This window comes from Lycorma delicatula, chromosome 11, assembly GCF_047948215.1.
Source record: "Lycorma delicatula isolate Av1 chromosome 11, ASM4794821v1, whole genome shotgun sequence".
Lineage (NCBI taxonomy): Eukaryota > Metazoa > Arthropoda > Insecta > Hemiptera > Fulgoridae > Lycorma > Lycorma delicatula.
Genome location: NC_134465.1, coordinates 82,115,614 through 82,140,466, shown reverse-complemented (window position 1 = coordinate 82,140,466; position 24,853 = coordinate 82,115,614). Strand labels below are relative to the sequence as shown.

General features: G+C 30.7%; 1 protein-coding gene and 1 long non-coding RNA gene across 2 annotated transcripts in view; one reads left to right on the top strand and one right to left on the bottom strand.

Annotated features, from left to right (window-relative positions):
• Positions 1 to 24,853, bottom strand: part of LOC142332573 (scoloptoxin SSD14-like) — a 121,415-nt gene that overhangs the window by 32,542 nt on the left and 64,020 nt on the right. The window contains exon 2 of the mRNA XM_075379067.1: positions 3,795 to 3,916. The gene's annotated coding sequence lies outside the window, so the exon portion shown is untranslated. The remainder of the gene's footprint in view (positions 1 to 3,794; positions 3,917 to 24,853) is intronic.
• Positions 2,374 to 11,280, top strand: LOC142332574 (uncharacterized). The gene is made up of 3 exons (XR_012758332.1): positions 2,374 to 2,495; positions 2,613 to 2,681; positions 11,186 to 11,280. It is a non-coding gene; the product is annotated as an uncharacterized LOC142332574 (long non-coding RNA).

Genomic DNA, 24,853 nt, shown 5'->3' with positions numbered 1-24,853 from the left:
ATATATTTCAAATTTTCGTCGCAATTTTTATGTATTTGTTGTAATTTTAAGCGTACTACCGAGTATATTATATTACCGTAAATCATATATTTTTGATGAGGGAAAACGTAATAATGATTTATTACTTATACTATATTTTTTAATTATGGGAACGACTATTAATTCTATTGAATGTCAGATAGTTTCGTTATTTGAAGAATTAGAATTTTCATATTTTTTAATCGACAAGGAATTGGAAAACTGTATTAAATGTGTTAAAAAACAGGATATTAGAAAACTTAGACAAGAACACACAAATGCAAGTAAAAATACAAGAAATTTATTGCGTATATGCGAATGCGATCTCTTCTTAATTATTAGCAGAAATGCTATTAGAATACTATTATATTTTAATTACATCGTAATAGTTTTTACCGATCAAAATAGAAAATATTTAAAATTTGAAAAAGCATTTACTTATTTATGTTACGGTATTGAAATTATAAACAACTGTACACGAACTGTTTGGATTGCAGTCTGTTCATCGTGTTTGACATCTCAGGTAACAAATATGTTTCTTAAATCAAATTTTTACTTTTCCGGTTGTTATTAGCTGCATTTACCAAACGCTACTCCAACGATGGACATTTCACAATTCTTGTAATTTTTACCTTAACACCCTTGTTATTTCAATAATGTAGATAAATTTATAAATAATAAATAAATCGGCTAATAAAAATTAAAAGAAATTACGATTAAATCATAATATTATATATATATATTATGTATACTCCTATCCGACCACCAGGAAATCTACACGCATACTGTGAAAAACTCTCTGATATAATCTGAAAACGCAAATCCCATTCTACGGTCACATTTCTTGAATAAATGACACAAGACTCAAAAAATGTACGTAAAGATATCTAAGAAATAGAAATCACCGATGAAGAAACAAAGTACCAGAACACATTTTGAGATAAATAAAGGATTTCTGGGGGGGCTTCAAGATCTAATAAAACAAGTCAACGCACGCTTGGCATGGTCTGGAGTGAGAAAATAACTCCCTTTAGCGTAAATGAAAAATTACTGGAGTAAAAAATTAAAAAGATTTAAAACCCCACGTAAAGTTGTTCACGTAGCCCATAATGACCTATATCGAGAAAAAATATATTTATAAAATTGAAAAATAAATTCACAAAATCATTCAAAATATCCTTTATTTGAATCGATTTTCTTTTATTTCTTACGGTAAAAACTTAAAAACATCTTTAAACCACATCAAGTGGTAAATAATGTAAAGTCTTTTCTGTTACAGCCATACAGTAGAATTTTTTTATAAAAAGGATGCTATATTATAATCAGAACATTCTATATTTACATAATAAACTGAAAAGGAGGTTTATCTCTACAAGGAAATTGCAAGAAAATTAGCAGTTACTCATTGATAGAAGGCAAAGAAATCCGACATTACCTGTTCAAACATGTCGACATACTGGTTGCGTCTTAACCATATAAATATGAGTCCAGTAACTTACAGTTTATTCCACAAACGACTATTTTGTAATTTAGCGGAAGCCCATCAAAGACTCAACAATTCACATGTGGGACACGAAATTAAAGTACGATTGATAATATAATGTTGAAACTGCACCCACCGCGTTGATCTAGTGGTGAACTCTTCATTGAAAATCAGCTGATTTCAAATACGAGAGATCTAAGGTTCAAACCCTTATAAAGACAGTTACTTTTACACGGATTTTAATATTACATCGTGGATACCGGTGTTCTATAGTGGTTGGGTTTCAATTAACCACACATCTCAGGAACGGTCGACCTAAGACTGTACAAACTACATTTACATTCATACACATCATCATATCCAAATTCTAACACCGTAGTATTGTATTGTCATCGAAGTTACATACGTGTACCAAATTTCATTATTTTCATACGATAGATCAAAAGATATAGCAGTTGCAAGATTTGATTAAACTAAAGCAAGTTAAAGCTTATAAAGAATGACATGTTTAAAATATTGTAAGAATGAAAGAAACGGATTCATTCCAAATACCGTATAATCTACAATCTGTATAAATAAATTCAACATATCTTATAAATAAATTTCAGTAGTGATCAGTGTTGATAAAATAATAACATAATAGATGTGAGATAGTATTAACAAATTTCAGAAACGGGACTTTAAAAGGAAGACCCATAATTCTCTACATAAATGACAGAAAGAATTATATTAATATGTTTCATTGCACTATTGCAGTAGTTCTTATACGAGTTTGATGCATGCAAAGCAACCGAGGTACAAGTGTAACAGCAATCTTAATTAATTTCTGTTAATCTTACTACTACGTAGCTAATCAGTGTGATGAATAGTGTGTAAATAGTAAGATTGAATGTCACTTGCTTGATGTATAGTACAACAGCATACTTGCATCGATGAAAAAAGCAAAAGAAAATAAATATATTTGCTATCAGTAATATTAAATATTTGTTCTATTGTAAGTGACATATTTCTAATGGTAAATTTAAATTATTGTTCCATATTACATTTAAATCGTCAAAATTATTTTCTTAATAAATTTACTGTTGTATAATTACAAATTTCTTAATTACAGATCGGTGATACAAATGAATTATTATTAAGAGTAGATCCACAAATACTGGAAAAGGAAAGTGAAGAAGAGGTAAGGAAAATTTTCAGTAAATAAGTAAGTTTAATTTATATATATATATAAAACAATCATTTAAAATTTTCTCATCTTAATCAAAAAGCAACAAATGAACACATTAAATATTATTAATATAAAGAACAGACGGTACTTACGTATTAACGCCACCGCAGCTACAGCTTTATTTAAAAACAAAGTAGTCAATCCGATTTCGGTGGAAAATGAACAGTCTCTTTATTAATGGTTATTTATATTTATTTATCTTATAAATATAATTTAACCAAACTTAACCTACGCTCGCTTCGCTTGCTAACCTTGTCTAATTAACATCGAATTTTGAGTATTTATTTAATAAATTCAGTAATTATTGCAATTATTTATTATTTAAATAATCAAAACACTCGTATTAATTAGTCAAGGTTATCGAGCGAAGCGAGTGTAGATTAAGTTTGGTTAAATTATATTTATAAAATAAATAAATATAAATAACCATTTATTAAAATTAATAAAGAGACTGTTCATTTTCCACCGAAATCCGATTGACTACTTTGTTTTTAAATAAAGCTTAGCTGCGGTGGCGTTAATACGTAAGTACCGAACAGACTTTACTATTATTATTTAAACTGAATCTGATGGAACCGTATTATTAACGATAACTCGAAAACAAAAGATTTTCAGAACTATATTTTTTAGAAAATTTTTCTTTTTTTTAACCTATGGAATGCACTCCTTAAATATAGCTAGTCCTCTGATGTTGAATACACAGCGCGCGAACACACACATTTCCTGTTATATTACCTGTTAGTATAATCTATTTACTTACCTAACAATATAAATCACGAGAAAATAAAAGCAAATTTAAATAATGTTTGCGTTAACACTTTGAAATTTAATACTATAATATATAATAATATAAATATAATTATTCAATAAACCTGAGAGGTGGATGCTAAAATAAATAATTTAATTTATATATATATATATATATATATTAAGAATAAAAATACAGTTTGGAGACAAAATCATTAAAGTGATTAAAAAAAAAAAAGAAATTAAAAATGATTTTGTTAGAAAACGTAGCAATTTAGGATTAGTTTTTAATTACAAGTACCATATTTTTGTACATACCTTGTACTATGTGTTGTTCATCCTCCATCAGTAAAACAGCTTAATAATTTGTTTTTTTAAAATCAAATCTTCTAATAATTGTGAAGAGAAAAAATTAATTCTTGTTTCTTTATTACTGTCATCTGAAAAACACAATTTAGAAAAAAATCATTCGTCTTGAAATATATTTATTTTTTTATTTTTTTAAAATTCATCTAAAAATATATAAAACAATATGTAAAAAATATTTTCTTATCAAAATAATTGTACAAAAACCTGTATTAAGTTTAAAAATACAAAAAAGAAAAACTAAACTATTTCAAAACGCTTCCTGTTTTGTGGAAATAAATAATTAAGATCAGATACGGTTTGAAAGAAATGGAAAATTTGATTTATCATGCCGGGTAAATTGTAGCTTACGTAAAAGCATGTCTATACATGTACCACTACATAGCCAGATTGTTGTCATTCGTTTAAAATGAAGCGGTGGATCGACGCATAACATATGTTCTGTGATATCGTATAACACAAATTGTGACTACGCCCATGTCACCCCTATGTAATCATTTTCGCCAACACTATAATCTTTGTGGTCATGATCTTGTGAAAATCTGGATCAAAAATGTTCAAAGAAACATCAACAAGAACGCTCTTAATTATTGAAGCTTTTAAGAGTTACTGTTTTGGGGAATCCGGAAAGACGGAAACTAATTTTTAACATTTTTTGATTATTTTTATGAATAAATTGATATAAATATCATTATATGTCGATTATATTTTAGACGTCAAAAAATGACTGCACGCTTTCATCCAAAATCAACGGATTAAGCTCCATTTCATGGAATGTGCTTAGACGCATGGTTTCCATTTAGAAAGGTTCAGGCTTCTGGTAAAATTTATATACATAAAATTGTGGTTCTTAAACCAGTCGTGGATGTTATCAAACCAAAATTCAAGAATTTTTCTGCCCCCTGTTTCTAAGCGCTTTCATGATAAGACTCGAAACAAAACGAGAGTTTTAACAATGTCATTTGGTCCAGATTTCTCAAGAGAATTTTTGTGATGAAAGGTACATTCCATATAAGGTACATATATGTTCTAGTAGCATCATATAATCAAGATTAAGTGTTTAAGTTCCAAATAATAGACTATATCGGAATTAATACAGAGTATCATACGGTCGAGGCAAAGAAACGCTTAGACAAGGAGCGAATGCGAGTCTGTGAAACTAAAATATCAAAATATGAACGTGAAACTAGAAGAAGGAAGCAATTAAAAAGAAAATTAGAAAATAATTCAGATGAGGATGAAGAAAGTACAATTGATGATGATGAAGAAAATTCAGTTTTGCTACACGAATGTAAGGAATAAGGTAAGAGGATTTAGTTTTCGGTCGTTTTCTGAAAAACTAATTTTTTACTACATAATGTAATTCTACTCAAAAACTATTTGGGCTATTTGAATGAAACTTTTCAGACACACTCATCTCATTAAGACCACAATTTTAACACAGAGATTTATGTCCGAAAATTGCTTGTAAGAATTTTTATGAATGCTGTTGCAAAAAAAAATGTTGCATAGGTAGTTTCTAATATTTTTTTCCGTAACCGGTTAATATTTTACAAAACTGTTGTTGTGTTATAGTGTTGAAAACAATGCACAGTTTAACCGGTAAAGATTTGAGTAAAGTCGGTCACATAGTTCTTGGAAAAGGTACATTACGTTAACATGATCTGAGATAGTTTCCGTGTACCCTTTGTAAAGATCCCGTACAAATTTACGATGCGTATTGTTAAAAAAGTTGATTATTTACTAATATAAATAGTAAGAGTTGAACTTTCAACACTTGAGAATTGTGAAAATACTATTTTATAAGTTTTCTTATTTGAGTTTTTTTCAAATTTTGGATATCAGATGGAGCAAATTTTTACTTAAATGAAAAAAATTCCAATACTATGCGTTAGAAAATCACAATCAGATGAACACAAAAAAATATCAATGTTTAGTAAGTATGCCGTCTAACTCTAGGAAATTACTGGATCGTACTTCATCGAAAATGAGGATGATCCTGCAATAACTGTTACTGTAACTCGTACATCGATGTTATAAAAATAACGTCAACTAATTCACCTTCATTTAAATAAGTCAGTTCAACAGACCGCACTACTTCATTTTTGTTGTTATAATTCAATTATTGCTTGGAAACTACGTCACCTCAACAAATGGAAATATTCCACGATCGGTACTATCTTCAGATTTTTAGTCCGTAATACTACTTTTTGTAGTAACTTTAAAAAAATGTAGATTCTAAAAACTAAACCTCAAAGTACTGACGAATTTAAAAGGAACATTTCTGAAAAAATTATTATTTATAAAAAATTATTTTTTTAATTTTGTTAAAATTTATCTAAAAATATATAAATCGATATGTAAAAAATATTTTCTAATCGCAATAATTATACAAAAAATCAAGTTTAAAAATACAAAAAAGAAAAAATGAAACTATTTCAAAAGAAAACGCTTCCTGTTTTGTGGAAATAAATAATTATGACCAGATACAGGCTGAAAGAAATGGAAAAGTTTATTTATCACGCCGACAAAATTGTGGCTTATGTAAAAGCATGTCTATACAAGACATGTATTAAGAGTATTAAGTATTACGAGTAAATATTACAAGGAACTTCAGGAAAAGACTCCCCCGAGATAGCATACTTGCAACAGGATAGACAAAATTTGAAGGAAAAAATATTTTTATGGTATAATCGTTATAAGGTAGTTTGTAAACGGCATTTTATTCTTATATATGATACAAATAAAATTACGTATAGAAGATTTTAAGGTTTTCATTTTTCCCTTTTACATCTTCCCACTTCTTTAGCCGGTTCTTGAGTAAAAGTGTTACAGATACTCTCAACTCGGTTTTTAGTTTGTACGGATATATAAAGGCCCCCACAAAATTCCAGTCACACTATGGGGGTCGTCACTAATCGCCTGGATAATAACGTCGCTAACCTATGGATTCACCTGAAGATATGTTCATACGCAATCTTCTCCATAGATTCTCTACGTAAGGAGAACCTACGACAGCAACATCTTTGCGACCCCAAAAATGGGGGTAAGTAAGGATACTCTTTCAACAATTCTTACCTTGTTCTGTAGCAGCTTTAGAGGAAAAACAATACTGTTTTTTACATAAGTAATTGAATTTCTCATCCAAAATAATTTTTTAAAGACGGAACCTTCCTAATTACAAGTATTCCGAGAAATCTAGGTAACTAGAAGGAAATTCAATTCTAATATATTTTTGGACTTATTCATCTCAAGTCCGTTCCTAACCCAAAATGATCACTCTCGTGCTTATATTTTTTTTAATGTTTACATCGAATTAATTAGATTCTTTTGTTACTCTCAGAACACCTTTCTTGATCACCGGTAAGGATCTTTGATTCTACCTTTTTACCAGTCCAGCTAGCGACTTCATTCTTATCCAATAATTAAAGTATGAGCCTTATAGCTGTTGTACATATTCGGCAAAGCTGAGCGCTATTAATTATCCTAAACAAAATAATTTAAAAAAAAATTGAGATAGGCTTGTCTGGAGTACACCGCATGTATTTATGTGAATATGTCTTATATGTGAATATGTCTATATTTATGAGTATGTCTTGTATACCGATGATCGAGTGTGTGGATATTGATGAAATTAAACAAACGATATGACTCTTTATTTTTAATATACGTCTCTAAATTATTGTTGGGTTTACATATTTGAGAAACTATAAACGATCACAAACAAAGCGTGCTTTACCAAATCCGTTTTTCGGGAATATATTTTTGAAATATCTATCGCTGTGAGAAAATTTAATATTAATTTATACTCTTGATCGATTATAGTCTCATCGTTTTTGTAAACAAGACATAAAATTTCTATATCGTTCTCTGTATTATTACTTTCAATTTTTTTCGATGAAAGCGGTGCAAGATTATCGCTTGACGATAGCGCAGCGCTTATTTGCTTGGTAGTGCGGAATCTTTTTCCCTGTCTAAAGATTTTATCTCTTCATTCAGAGTTGATATGATCAGCAACTTTTTTGATTTTTTTGTGATCTATTCTCACGTATCCGTTTACTTTATTTCTGGTTATATTTATTGCACATATATTACGATATTCTTTAAAATAGTATTTTCTTTTAAATGCTAAATTACGGTGGATGTTAATATCGGTAGGGGGAAGTGAGAGATAGGAATCACTAGTTTGACACAAATCTTACGCCCTTCATTTTTAAAAGGCGTACATTTTGTTCGTTAAAGTACAATTTTTATCTTTAAATTTGCAAACTTAAGTCTTATAATGATTTAATTTTATCGATATTTCGTCCTAGTACGTCTACCTTTATAATTCATATCACAAATTTACATCGAAGATCGATAGAATCTTAAAAATTCTTATTTTCTTAACGAAAGTAATAATTAAAGAAAATTACATATTATTAGTTATTAAATGAAAAATTCACTTTAAAAAAATATAAACGCAAAACTTGTTAACTGTATTAAGGTTAACGGGTAAAATGTTAAGTTTTATGTATGTACATACAAGTTATTAAACAAAATTAATTACTTTACGTGTTACTCCTTTGTACTAAAATTAACAATAGAAAATGCAATTTGAACGTATGACAAAATCAATTAACAACGGATAAACTTTAAGTTGTGAAAACAGATTGGTATCCACTAATTAATTAAAGGAAAACCTTTAATGAATGTAGGGGGTGTACTCACATCATGTAAGGATTCATTCTGTAATCGAATTTTGGTTATCAAAGTTCAGACGATTAATTTCATTACTTAATAAAAAGTAAATAAATTTAAATCAAAGTATATATCCTTAAAATGCTAGCGGTATTAAAATATTATTCTAAATGACATAATATAATGGACGATTAGAAAACTAATTATTAAATTGTAAAAAGTATTTATAAAATAACTATTTTATAAATTATATATAGTCAAATATTTGTGCAATTTCATATAATTTGGCCAACAAGAGGTACCGTTTCGAAAAATGTCTGCCACCAAAAATAAGATTTTTTTTTTAATCGATAAAAAATATACTATAATTATTAGGTAAAATTAAGCAGAAGAAATGATGGTAAAATGATAAGAGTCAAGGTCTTTACAAGATCGATGAGACCAGTTTCTTATCCGTTGAGGGCATTTGTTTATCTTTGTCTGCTGATAATTATGTTTGCAATAAAATTATAAATATAATCTAATAAAACTTTACCTACGCTCGCTTCCCTTGCTAACCTTGACTAGCGAGCGAACCGACCGTAGGTTAAGCTTGATTAGATCATATTTATAATTTTATTTACTTATTTTCTTATTTCAATATAACGTTTGCGGCACCATCAAAAAACTAACTCACTACAGAAGCTATCGGGTTATTTTTTTTCTTGCAAACGATTCCAATACTAGACCTTAGCTTAGGTATGAATAAAACTAACGCTGTGTCTTTCTTTAGATGTACAAAAAATATAAATTTTCTGTTTGATATATAACATAAATTTTTCTATTTTTGGCAAATGCAACAGTTATGGAGCCGCAAACTTTTTTATCGCTTGTTCGAATTATTGATGACAGTAAAGAAAAGACAGAGTTAACTTCTTTGCAAGCAAAGAAAGTTTTACGTGAAACAAGAGTTTGTAAAAGAACTAATGTGAAATTACAATTTACCGCAAAGAGAATCGGACGGGTGTGTAATAAAGCTGCCGTCAGTAAATTCCTTTATTACACGGCTATAAGAAATTCATTTACCTTTGGAAAAAGTAATACCGTTTATATATAATTATTGTCGGGTTAATGAGTACACAACTACGAAATTCTGTTTGAAAGAACTGCAAATGGAAACGGAAAGTACAACTAACTATAAGAATTACTTGCGTGAATTTTGTGCTGATAATTTGTTAAAAAACCCACAGAAAATAGGAGAAAAGGGCGTGACTGTCGAAATAGATGAATCCGGTTTTTCCAAGCGAAAGTATAATCGAGGAAGAGTTCTGCCGAATCGATAGATTTTCAGAGGTATATGCAGAGTAACAAGAGAATGTTTCATGTATGCTGTACCGGGTCGAAAAAAAGATATTTTGCTTGATATTAAAATTTGCATTGTAGAAGGTTCTTTAATTATATCCGAGAATTTGAAATCTTATGAAGATATTCCCAAATTATACGGCTATAACTCTCAACATTTTACAGTGTAATCATTCGGAGAATTTCGTGGATATCCAGACCGGAGCACATACACAAAATTATGAAAATTTACGGATGTGTTTCAAATAACGTAACAAAAAAGAAAAGGGCACCTCGAAAGAATTGATGTATACTTATATTTGTGAATTCTTACAGCATCACAGATATAGGGATGAAGAAGATTTATTTGAATTAGTGCTGCAACATACTAGTGAATTTTAGAAATAAATTATTCAATTATTATTTTATATATTCTGTATTGCAATCACGCATAATAAACACACACACCTCTCCACACCCCGCGCGCAAGCACACACACACACACACATATATATATATATATATACACACACACATATATATATATATATATATACACATCAAAAAGTGTTTAATAATTATTGCAGTTTTGTGCTACATTTACACTACATTGGATTATATATCATTAATACTAAATACTGCATTAAAAAGTATCTTTTATGTATTTATCATTTTACCATCATTTCTTCTGCTTAATTTTACGTAATAATTGTAGAATATGTTACTTTGTACCGATTAAAAAAAAAATCTTAATTTTTGTGACGGGCATTTCCCGAAAAAGTACCCGACTGATTTTCGATATCGAAACAAAAAACGGGTGTTTTGAAATAATGTTGGATATCCCTCATCCCGGATCTGATTGACTTAAAATTTTGGGATGCTAAATAACTTTTAAATTTCATTCTACTGAAGCTCAACTTTCTACGACCAGTATACAAAAAGACCAAAATTTAATATAGTGAAAACTACCTTCCCTTTTTTTAATTTTATCCAAAATCTAATGCTGTCAAAGCTCTCTCTTTCTCTCTCTCTCTCTCTCTCTCTCTCTATATATATATATATATATATATATATTCTTTAAGCCACTTTCGAAGAATTAATGTTGAGCCGAATTTAGTTGAATAAAAAAAAAATATAACAATAAACAAATAAAAATAAGGTAAGTATATTTATGCATACATCTTCCCGAAATCTTTATAACTTTTTTTTTTTACATTTTGGACCGATCGTACTTCTCTTTATAGTTATGAAGCAGCAATAGAACTATAGTCGGGAAATTAAAAAGTTATTTTCTTTCTATTTTCTTTTTTTTACTGATTCTGTTATTCTTTTTCTGTTCATAGTTGAATTATTTTCTGGATCAAGTACAAATGAGGAAAATTGAAGTGAATGCATTTGGATTTTTTATAGCGGATATGACTCTTATTTTTAAGGTAATAAAAAAACCAAAAAAAAAACCAGAAAAACAAAGGTATTGTTTTTAAGGTTTAATTTATTTAGAGAATATAAAATACCTCACTTTTTGGTTCAATTTTTTAAACATAGCTTATTGCAGATGATGTTTATTGAACATTGCTTACTAAAGCAATGTAAAAAAAAAAAATGGTAGATTGATTGGCTTTCCAACGATATATTAATAAATATTTTTGTACTCACGTTTGCTAAAAAAGAGGTTAAACTTCATGTAACTTTGGTATAACATTTACCTACTTAATAATATTGCTTCCTTAACTAAATTAATCATTTAATGTAAAATGTTAAAAAAAAATCATACGACATTTAAAATAGATTTTAACATACAAGTATAATAGCAAGAATAAAAAATTCAAATAAATGTATAAACATTAACCACCTAGCCTTTGTTTAAGGACGAATGGAAATGTAGGACCTAATAACAACAGTAGTAAAATTCAGGGAAAATACCTTGAAAAAATTAAAAATACGAACCAAAAAAAAAAAAAATGAATGGAATCTAACAAATCATGGACAAGAAAAAACTCCAATCAATCAGATAAAAAGAAATAGTTTAAAAAAATACAAAGATACAGGAAAAGATAATATAATAATGATAAAACTGTAACAAGGATCAAGTAATCGTAAAAATCGAATATTAAAACCCATTCTAGAAAAATTCTATAGAAAAAACACACCCGCTAAACAAAAGTTTTGACAAAATGGATGTAATAAAGCAGCTAGAAATCAATTTTCATTTTACCGATCGCATGTAAGTTCTTTTTAAACTTCAACACCGTTACATATTCTTAACACGGCTCAAGAACTGATTCAGGGAGAGTAGCAAGAAGCCAGTCGCCGGTCTAGCACTGTGTGGGAATTTAAATTCTAAAATTTAACGAGTAATATTTACATTAATATTAAGTAACGTCTTATCTTAGTGATTAGTGATATTTTAACATTTATTCTCTATTTTTAACGGGTGATCTTTAAATGAAAATTATTATTTAGATCGTAAGAAAAAGTATACTTTTGTTCAGTATTACTACAGATACATCAAAGTTAGAAAAATATCAAAAATTATATTTTGTAATATAATTCAAAAGGAAAAGAAATCGAAAATCGACAGAAATTAAAATTTACAGAGATAACTAAGAATGTGCGATTAGAGACCAGAAGATTTAGAAAACTTTGTATCGATACAGAACCCCAAAAAGGTCTTTTTGTTTAAGCTTACAAAGAAGCTTGTTAATATAAAATGAAAATTTTTAGCGTATGAAAAACACCATGTACGACCGAGATCTCCGGATGAAAGGCCGAGAGGTATCATTCTGCCTACGAGAGGAGTTTCACGTTTTTTCATTAAATAATATATAGTCTAAGAAGCGAGTCTTTTGCGCACGAGATAGCATTAGCGACTCAAATCTCAGGGTATATGAGTCGCAGTGGGTCAGGCCGAACGCCATTAAATAGCTGGCAGTTGAAGTTAATAGATGTGCAAAAAGTGACGGAATTTTTAAATTGAGATTTAAGGTAATGCGCCATGAAGACGGTTGAAATTTCCGAAAAACCGCGATACATTTTACTTCAATAAAGACGCAAATATTGCGCAGGCCTGTGAAGAGACGTTTGCTGTTTACGAGCAAGATATGTTATCGATAGCAATAGCCAAAAGATGATCCAGTCGCATTCTGGAAATCCGATGTCCAAGATGCTCCTCGCAGTGGGTGACCGATCACAGAAAACTTGAATAATATTCTGAAAAAAATCAAGAAGACCGACATGTAAGCATTCAAGACTTTACCGATGACCTAAAAATGCACCGTCAAAAAATGCACCGTTTAGAGAAATCTCAATGTTCGGGTATCGCATGATCTGACTCAGAAAAATTTACCTCGAATTTCTATCTGTGAATCTCAACTGCAACGTAATGAAATCAAGTCATTTCTGAAGCGGTTGATCACGAGTGATGAAAAGTGGATAACCTACGACAAAACCGTGTAAAAAGATCGTGATCGAAGCGAGCAGAAACTCCACAGTCTGTGCCCACACTGACGCCCAGAAAGGTTATGCCGTGCGTTTGGCGATATTGAAGGGCATCGTGCATCACAAACTGTTGCTACCAGATAGTACGATGGACTAAGACCTATACTGCCAAAAATTAGCGTGATTTCACCTAGCGATTCAAACGGAACGACCTAAAAAGGGTGTCATATACCACGCTGACAACGCCAGACCGTGTACATCTTTAAGAACACCCCATCAGGATCGATAGAATTTGACGGAGATTTTAATGCATCTACCGTATAGCCTGGACTTGGCACTGACAGACTATCATTTGTTGCTGTCTCTGCAGAACTCCGTAAATGGTGTTAAGTTAGTTTAAAAAGAAAGAAGCCTGTAAAAACCACGCGTGACAATTTTTTGACCGGAAACTTAAGAAGTTCTATAGCGGCGGGATTATGGTGTTGCCAGAAAAATGGCAGGTTATAAAAAAAAAGATGCATATATGGTCTCATAATGTTATTTCCCAGTCGCATTAAATGTATTCTCAGTTTTAGTTTCCAAAGGCTCAATACTTTTTAGACAACCTAATATGTCCTGTAACTTACGTAGTTATCGGTTCTAAATTACACAAATTTATTACTTAAGAAAACATACAATTTTAACTATAATTTATCTTCTTTTTTTTCAGGGAATGGGATTAGTATTAACGTTTGTCATTCTGTTTATTCAATTAAAGGCTTAATATCGAAAAAACTGGAATCGTAGAATCATTTATACTAATTAATAATCATAAATAATGTTATTATTGTTACATAGAAAAAAAAAATAGTACAAATTTTAGCCGAAAGTTATGAATTTTTTTTATTATATCATCATCCTAATATGTTAGATGAAATAGAAAATTTAATATGCTAACAAATGATTCCGAAACTTTCTCAGCGCTGCCCCTCATGTTCAAAAAAATGTTTAAATGAAAATAATAGAATAAAATTAAGTTAAATAAAATTTATTTAATTTTCAAAAAAAATTATACATTTAAAATTTTTTAAACACAAATTTTTTTTTATTACTATTTGATTTTACTAACACATAAAATCAAACAATATTTTGGTGTCTTGAAGTTAATAATTTTATTAAACAAAATTAAAAACACTGTGAATATTACTATTAAATATAAGTAAGTGTGACTCACCAATCAGAAAAGCGACAGGTGCAATAGAACGGCCTAAAGCTTTAGTATAAGTAAATCCCTTATTCAAAAGTAATTATTAACAATTACAAAAAAAATTAATTTTTACATCTTTTCCGGTTATCACAGTCTTCATAATAAAAATAAATATCAACCGTAGATCAATTAATTATACAGAGAAACATTGATCGCTTATAGAAAATGCGAATACAAATAGATTACAGAAATTACAAATATATGTCTCACATTTCCATTACATTATAATTTAAACAGTTGACTTTTAAATTTAGATATTCTTCCATTAAAAAGTCAATTTTTAAAGATATGTCGTTAGCCGTCTCAAGGCAACTACACAGAGGTGATTGGGCTACTCCATTACCGATGGACCTAAAACTTCTATACCTTTTAATAAGTCTATATTGTTCTCTCAGTCCTAAAGTCGAAACTTCATCATCAATAATCCCCCGAAACAACTGTTATTGTTGTTGTGTTATCGAAAATGATGTCGACACTATAACCGATGCTACATTTGACTAGGCTTTAAGATATATTGCCACAACCTCTACAAAACTCAAGAATCCATCCACCCCGTGAAATGGAATGGAAAAAATTTCCATTTCAAAAATTTTCATGGAAAAAATTTACCTTGAAAATTTCAGTTTTATGGAAATAAAATGAATTATATTTCTATTAAGTGGAATTTCATGCCGTGAAAGAACACATAAAGCGATAAAAAAAGAAGTAAAAAAACCCAACGCTTTCAAGAAACGTCGAACATCGGAATTTCAAATCGCATTTAAAAAACGCCTCAAGAATCACCTGTTTAAGTTTTCAGGCGTACGCCAAAATCTTATGACAGGTACAAAAAAATTGTTGTGAACAATACGTGTCATTTATTAGCAGAAATACGACAGCGGCAGACGTTTGAAAGAAAGTGCCGTCTGCAGGCATTCAAAGTTTATTTCCGTAACTTGCCTTCAATCTGATGTTGAACTAGTGGATTAACCCCACCCCAAAAAAAAAACTGCTGAACTTCTAGCCGATCGATTTGAAGAAGTCAATTATGACGAATATTTTTAAAATAAAAAAAAACAGAACTTAAGGGTCATCTAAATTTTAGAATCAAAATAAATTTCTCATACAATGTAACTTTCAAATTAGATTAACTTCTAAAAGCGTTGGAGAAATCAGAAATACAGACTCTGTTCGGAACGAAATACGTCGTAGTCAAACAACTAAGTACTACTGCAAAACTTAGATTGCTAAAATTGTATAATAAAATATGGCAGGATGGGATATAGCCATGGCAGTGGAAGAAATATATATTGTTTCAATTCCAAAAAACGGTAAAATTGATCGATCCCAATAGTTACCGTTCTCTTTCCTTGACATGTGCTATTGAAAAAATACTTCGAAAAAATGATAAAAAGTGACGAAAAACTGATTGTTTGGATTTTAGAATGAGACGGTCTTTTATCCTCGCATTAAGCAGGATTTTGACAGTACCAATCAACTACTGACCAAATGATCGATTTAGAAAATAATGCATACAACCAGTTTCATCATTACGAAACACAGCGTCAGAGTCTTCTTTGAACTGTAGAAGGCTTTCGATATGGAATAATGATTAAACTACATGAATGGAGCATTCACGGAAATTTACCGATAATACTTGACATTTACATGAAAGACCGTACTTTTCAAGTACGTGTACTTGAAAATATATATAATGAATACTTGTTAGAAAAAAGGTTAGAAAATGGCATTCTACAAGGCTCTCCGTTGAGCGTTACTTGTTTACAGTCATCATCAAAAAACGATGCAAGTCGTTACACGAGAAGTCAGCAAAAGCGTTTACGTCAATGTTCTAGCAATCGTATATGCTAGTAACAATATAGAGATAGTGAACGAGAAATTGCAACGAGCGATAACCGCGATTAAAGAAACGGCAAAGAATAACGGATTCAAATTTTCACCAGAGAAAATGTGCTATGTACACTTCTATTGGAAAAGAACTCCCCATGTTAATCCTCTTTTGGCCATCCTAATCAGTAAGAAGATAATATTCGCTTTTTAGATAAATTATTACATAAATCCCTCACCGGAAGACTTCACATACAGGGATTGAGTTTTAGATGCAAGAAAGCCCTAACGTATTAAATGTTTAATAAAAATGAATTGGGGCTCAGAAAAAAAAATTACTGCGATTATATAAAACACCGATTTCATCGAAGTACGATTACTGTTGTATTGCATATTCATCCCCTAGAAAATCGTATCAAAGAAAGTTAGACTTTATAGGTACATAACAATGGAATCATATATGCCACAAGCACACTGACTAGTTTAATGACTGAAGCCGCCACACGCGCACGCTAACTATTCTAGACCTGCCTGAATACGGTATCGTACGTTAGCAAAAAACACGAAATTGTTTTGCCGGACACATTAGCAATTTTTATAAGAAAAATACCGTTATAACTTTTGCTATCGATAAGCAAAAAATTGAAGCTCTGTTACAGAATAATAAAAGAGAAATCAATAGTAATCATCCAACAGGAATTTTCGACAATCATCAGTAACAATGAGGGATATATAACAAGTTTTACTGATCGTTCTAACATCGAACACGGTGATATTTCTGTGAAAAGAATGCGCTTATATGTTCCGATTCTTTAAGCGCATTAACTGTGAATCGGGATTAGAACATTAAGGATGTTCTTAAAACAAACATCTTTTCATTCTGTATATATTAAATGGAATAGCAATGTGTATTTGTATCGACTCCACGGCACGCTGGTATCTCAGGAAATAAAACGGCAGATGAGGCTGAGGAAATAAAAGAGCAGAAGACAAAAATTTGTGAGAATACGGATACGATTCCTATTTGAGAGGTAGACGTTAAACATTTTTTAAATTGTTTATCAGAACCTCGTGGAGTAATGAACGAAGAAGACTAAGCGCGAAACAAAATGCAATTAAAATTACACCACGTAAATGGAAAAATCGACGTGAAACTGATTCGACAGGAGCAAGAATCGATGACCAGAATCAGAATAGATCCACGCGAATAACAAATTCATATTTGTTAACCGGCGAAGAAAGACCAACGCGTAGTAGATGTTATAAATCATTTACTGTAAACCATCTACTGGAAGAGTATATTGTATGTGAAAACCTCAGAAACAGGTACGGACTAAGAAATAATATTGCTGGAGATTTAGAAAATGGCAAAAACAAGCGGTTGCTTACCTACATGCCAGTAAATTATTAATGCGTTTATATTAAGCCTTTGTCGAAGTCAATATGTGTTACGTTTGACTGAGAATGCTCAACGTGAAGGCACTTTACACCCGAACCCACATTTCTCAAATTTTCATCGTATTGTCCAACATTTTTGTGCGTTTTATTTTACAGTGTGTTTAATGTTATATCTTTATGTTTTTATGTTTGATATATTTTTATTTTTACGTTATGTAAATGTCAAAGCCCTTTGCACTCTAAGTATTATACGCATACATTTTGTTTAAATGTTTTACGTTACGTTTATTTTTGCGTTTTATTAAAACGGAAGGGTAAATGGAAGTGCTCTATTAAAATAACGTTTAAATTTAAACAATGTGATGACGAATGACATTGGAAGTCAATCCTCATACAAAGCAAAAAATAAAAAATAATTAATAGTGTTTTAACTAGTTTGGTTAAAGGGATACAGGAAGTAGATTTGAGTCAAATCTACTTCGCGAAAAATATCAAAAGTTCAGTAAAGAATTTGTTCCATTTGAACCTCCTAAATCAAATTACATTTTTGCCTTAAAAATTATAAGTATTAAAAGTATAATTTCTGAAAGTAAAATTTTTTAATAAAAATATTTGGGTACCATTTGATCTCGTTGCCCAAAGCTTCTTTATGTAAAGTTTTTAATTAAGCTATAAGATACCAGAAATTATAAAAAAGTCAAATTTTTTCAGAATCTTACATCCGGTGTTATGGACTTTTTAAATCAATCTCACCTCTTTACATTAAAGTAAATACAGTCGGAGTATCCCAATTTTTAAAACTGACATTGAAAGTTAAAAAAAAATTGTATTATAAATATACGTGTCCCCTTCAACTCCCCTTGTTTTGTAGGGTTAAAAATTGATTTATCTATGTATTTATTCTAAGTAATTATTATCTAAGTAATTATTTATTTCAATGAGTCGGAGTCGATTCCATTCGATAAAAAAAAATGCTCAAAAAAAGTGTCTATGTATACGAGTACCTGTGTATATATATATATATGGGTACCGTGATTCCCCTTGATCAAATGGAATTGAAAATAAGGTCAAATCAAAAATATGTATGTATATATATATATATATATATATACATTTATATATTAATAATTAATTATTGAATAATTTATTCAATGTATATATATATATATATATATATTAAACACACACACACACACACACACACACACACACACATATTTATATATATATAATATATATATATATATATTTATATATTTATATATAAATTTATATATTTAATATATTAATTTATATATTAATTAATATATTAATTAATTAATATATATATATTAATTAATATATTAATTAAAATTATATATTAATTTATATATTTATATATATTTATATATATATATATATATATATATATATATATATATATAAAAATGTTAAGTTCGTTTGTTACGCTTCAAAAACTGAAAATGTTCTGAACCGATTGAGCTCAAATATTAGCACGATATATAACCCGCATCAAAGATTGTTTTCATCTATTTTTAATAAATCTATCTATTTATTTTTAATTTGTACAGTTTTTTAATAAATAAGAGGCTAATAAATCAGATGGAAATGTAAACAAAGGAAAACCAATCAGATCAATGCATGATGGCCGCTGTCAAACACAACGACCGATCACAAAGAGCCCGTATGGCCATTGCCGGTGTAAACAAAATCACAACTGATTAAGTAACAAATTTCTTTCAATATTGAAGACAAGTGCTTAACTAATGCAAATAAAGATCTTAGTCGATTGGGAATGCCAGCACCCACCCGAGCTGCGATTGCTTCATTTGATGTGGATTTACGCCGTGAACAGAGTTAAACATTGGCGATCTTCAGTCATATGTCCGATCAAACATTCCCAAATTACCGCGTGAACAGAAAGGCATTTACGATCGCATAATGCAAATGATAAATGACGGAGTTGGGGGGACCTTCTTCTTGGATGCGCCAGGAGGAACTGGGAAAACATTCCTCATTAGATTTATTCTAGCAACGGTTCTATCAAAAAATGACATAGCCTTAGCTCTTGCTTCGTATGAAATAGCTGCAACATTGTTATCACGTGGAACAACTGCGCATTCAGCTCTGAAGTTGCCATTAAACACGTAAATCATTGAGACTTCCGCGTGCAAAATTTCCAAAGCATCCTGTATGGGAAAGGTATTACAAAAATGTAAACTCATTGTTTGGGATGAATGCACGATGGCACGTAAAAAAATCGCTTAAAGATCGATCGTTACGAGATTTGCGTGGAAACGTTCAACCGTTCGGAAATGCTTTGATATTGCTCGCAGGAGATTTTAGGCAAACATTGCCTGTAATTTCTCGATCGACACATGCAGACGAAATAAATGCTTGCCTGAAATATTCAACACTGTGGCGACACGTACGTACATTGCAGTCGACTACGAATATGTGTGTCCAGTTGCAGAACGATCCATCAGCTGAGGTATTCTCACGACAGTTACTGGACATTGGAAACGGACAGTTGCCAGTCGATGAGAATTCTAGACGAATATCATTTCCTGATAATTTTTGTAATTTAGTAACATCAAAAGAAGAACCGATCGAAAAAGTATTTCGTGATATTCAAATTAATCATAGAAATCACGATCGGCTCGGTGAACGAGCTATCCTTGCCGCAAAGAATAAAGATGTCTATCGACTTAATAATGTTATTCAATCCGGCATTCAAAGTGAGAAAATTACATATAAGTTGATAGACACCGTTGTGGGAGCAGATGCAGTAGTTAATTATCCGACGGAATTTTTAAACTCACTTGATCTGCAAGGGATGCCACAACACATATTAAAATTGAAAATAGGTGTGCCAATTATCCTGTTGCGGAATATTAATCGGCCAAAACTCTGCAACGGCACGCGACTTGCAGTTAAGAAATTGATGAATAACGTAGTGGAAGCGATGATTTTAACGGGGCCTTTAAAAGGTGAAGATGTCCTCATTCCTCGAATACCCATGATCCCGACCGATACACCATTTCAATTTAAAAGATTGCAATTTCCAATTCGATCGGCATTTGCAATCATAATCAATAAATCTCAAGGTCAATCTTTAGAATTGCGTGGTTTAGATTTAGATGCGGATTACTTCTACATGGACAACTGTATGTGCGTGTTCCCGAGTCGGCAAACCAGATAGCCATTATATCTACGCAGACAGTGGAAAAAAAATATATTGTGTATCCACAAGTATTGCAAAATCAAACTTCTATGAAACGTATGCTTTGTTTTGTTTCTCATTTCTCATCCATGCGACCACAATGTGCCACAGCAAAGCGTGGCGAGTACAGTTAGTATATATATATATATATATATATATATATATATATATATACTAGCTTATTTTAAACTACACACTAGTTTAAAATATATTCAAATGTTTGGGTCAAATTTCAACTTTTTTGGAAAAAAGATTTTGGAGATATGGAGAAAAACAGTTTAGAAATAATGTTGAATATCCTTCATCCCTAAATCCGATCGACGTAAAACTGAAAGTTAAACATCTTAACAAGTACTTTATTATACTAAACTTATTTTTTCTACGATCTCTTTTCAAAAAAAAATTCATAATGCCCTAAACCATCTCTTCCAAAATTTAATGATATCATTGCCCCAATATAGACATTTTTCGATGCAGTTTCCAAGAATCTATCTTGAATCAGTCTGGAGATATTAATCAAAATACAGGCTAACAAAACGTACCTACACTTTGTGAAATTTTTATAACTTTTCTTTGGACTAAGGGAGTTTTGAAACGTCAAAATTTGTAAAACTCGTGACAGAAGATTTTGGCCGATCGCTATACATTCCCTTTACAACTATGCTGTTTAGCAGTAATAGAATTATAGCCGGGAAAGTAAAAATTAGTTAATGAAGTAAAGTCAATTAGATTTTTTTTCTTGTAACACTACATATATACATTTTTATATAAAAACTTAATCGAATGCTAATTTAGAATAATAAAAACCGAGAGATAAAATGATAAAATGTTAAAGAGTTTAAATTAAATTAGTTGAAAAAATCTACGTAATCAACGATTAAATTTTAAGGGTATATTAAATTGAAAAATGAATTTACGAATGGTTTCAAACAAATTGAAACCGCTGTGAAGGAATGAGTTGTAATACTCGTACTTTTACGGCGTACGTTTACGAGTCAGGTCAGTGAATTTCAAATGAAATCGCCGTTGTAGTTTTAACTTGTTTTATTTTAATGTAAAGCAAGAAATTGGTTTTCATTGTTATTATTATTATGATTGTTTATATTTTGTCGTTACATTTTATTTAGTCAACAAGGTAATTCAAAACATTATACTAGCACGATAATGATGTAGTATTAAGAGTGAAAAAAAGCTATTTTAATAAACATTTATGATTTATTTCTGGTTCGTGTTTAATTTTTCCATAAAATGGTTCGTTTCCATTTTTCCACTGTATTACCGCGGTTATTTTTTAGCGACGAAGAAACATTTCATTTAAGTAGTAAAATTTCTCGTCACAATGTTCGCATTCGCATACAAGAACTTTAGAATCAAGAGAATCCGCACGAGGTTGTATAGTAGGAGCGAGATTCTTTGAAATTTTGATGTTTTTTTTTACACAAAAATTAATATTCTTGTTGTGAAGGAAGTAGAGCAGTACAGCGTTCTTATCTTGAGATGATGCAAGACTGGCGATTTCCGCAACTAAATGAAGAGCTGAAGAATTAATTTTTCAGTGAAATGGAGGTTAGCTACATCGGTAAAGAGAAATTCATCAATTTGTAAATGAAGCACGACTCGTCTCTGGATAGAGCATACGGAAGCCAAAGAGTTGGGACTACACTCTTGGTCCCAACCAAGAGTGGTTTTTTCTTGTTCTTAAAATTTTTAATACATGTATTCCAAAATCAATAAAATTCTACCTTTGATGTATTTATAATAAACGCGTAATTTTTAGTCAATCGGATTAATTGTCGGTTAGTTATCGTAAAAACAAAAGCGTCAGATATTTTCATAGTTTAATATTCGTTCTGTTAGACAGCAATTAATGTGAAACTATTATTCATTGTTCAATTCTGCAGTATTTAAATACATTTTTGCATACAAAGTGAGTTCAAAACACTTCTCTACGAGTTAATGAAACGAAATAAAATCAATTAGGCCCACTCTAAAATCATCGACTTGAATTATTATGTTTATGATATTTTTTTATATAAACCAGACTAATTTCGTTATCCAATAAATTAATATTCACAATCCTTTAGTTACCTGAATGTGATATGAATCAACCTAAAAAACAACAGTAATACAGTTTACAATGATAATAATTTCCCTCTTCAAAAAAGTAAAAGAAAACAAAAATATTATTTCTGTATAATTTAAATTAAAAAAGGAAATTATAAGTAAAGAAAGCATTCTATTTACATTCATGTGTAGGCGTTTGACTATGCATAATATAAGACATTTATCCGCCACTCCGCCGATTTCCGTGGCAAACTGGTAATGTCTTGGCCTTTCAACCGGAGGTCCCGTGTTTGAATCCCGGTCAGGCATGATATTTTTCATACTCTACAAAAAATTCCACTTTCATATCCCACGCAAAAGCTTCAATCTTATGTGATTATATCATCAAGCCACAAATAAAAGAATGGTAAACACTTCTGCGAAATTTTCCGTTCTTTTATTTGTACCGTTCCACATAGTACCCTTCCATACGAGTTTGTTGCTTTACCCAACATATAAGACGATGCAGGAACGATTAAAACTAACAATTACTACAAAGGAAATGCTTGTTAAAAAAAAATTTACTTTTTCAATTAAAATAAAAAATATTGAATTAATCTACAATAAAATCATTAAAATAAAAAAGAATATACATCTGTAGCGTTTTTAGTTCTTAAATTTATTGTATAGACCGCATTATTATTTATTTATAAGACCGCAAAAGAAATGTGATTTAAATAACGTTTCCAACAGAATAGCCTGTCTGTGTAGTCTCACATATGGATATTTCACATTACGGTAAATCCATTTGTTCCGTTCCACGTCGAGTCGTCCGGTACTGCGATCTAGTGGATGCTAGCGCTCACCGGAAAGTTAAACCGTACTAGCATTCTACGTTACCCACCGGGTCGGTCTAGTGGTGAACGCGTCTTCCCAAATCAGCCGATTTGGAAGTCGAGAGTTCCAGCGTTCAAGTCCTAGTAAAGCCAGTTATTTTTACACGGATTTGAATACTAGATCGTGGATACCGGTGTTCTTTGGCGGTCGGGTTTCAATTAACCACACATCTCAGAAACGGTCGAACAGAGAATGTACAAGACTACACTTCATTTACACTCATACATATCTTCCTCATTCATCCTCTGAAGTATTATCTAAACGGTAGTTACCGGAGGCTAAACAGGAAAAAGAAGAAGCATTCTACGTTAGAATCCCGCGCAAGGCGGACGCATTTTCATTTCTTCCGAAACGACAATCAGTGTTACTCGTACTAGTATTCGGCGCTCGAATCTGACCCAAGGCGGTCACGTCATACTCTTAGTCAGGATGGACCCCATTCTCTCTCCGGATGAACGTTAGCTTTAACGTTTTATTTAATTTTATATTTTTTATTTTTATATGTCAAGTTACACATTATGTTATAATTCATTTCATTAACTGTCAAGACGAAAATTCATTAAACCATTATTCAACAAACAACAAAGCGTTGTCTTCATTCACCTATGAAAACCTCGCTCAAACCTACAGTTGTACAGTTGTACAGTTCAACCTCGCTCTAAAATCTACCATCATTTACAGTAGATAGGTGGAGCATCTTATGTTCAACAATAATATTACGAACGAAAAAATAACTACCATAGTAATATTTATGTTCTGTATATAATATTAGTATAATAAAATACTCTAGCATCTGCGTCGCAGTTTCGCCCGCGCTGTAAAGTTACTTACGTTTCCCGATTCGGACAGGGAATGTTTAGCCAGCCAAGGAGTAGAGACCCTGGACACTTCTCCGATCATTAAACTCATTCTTACGAGAATAATAATGGTAAATAAAAA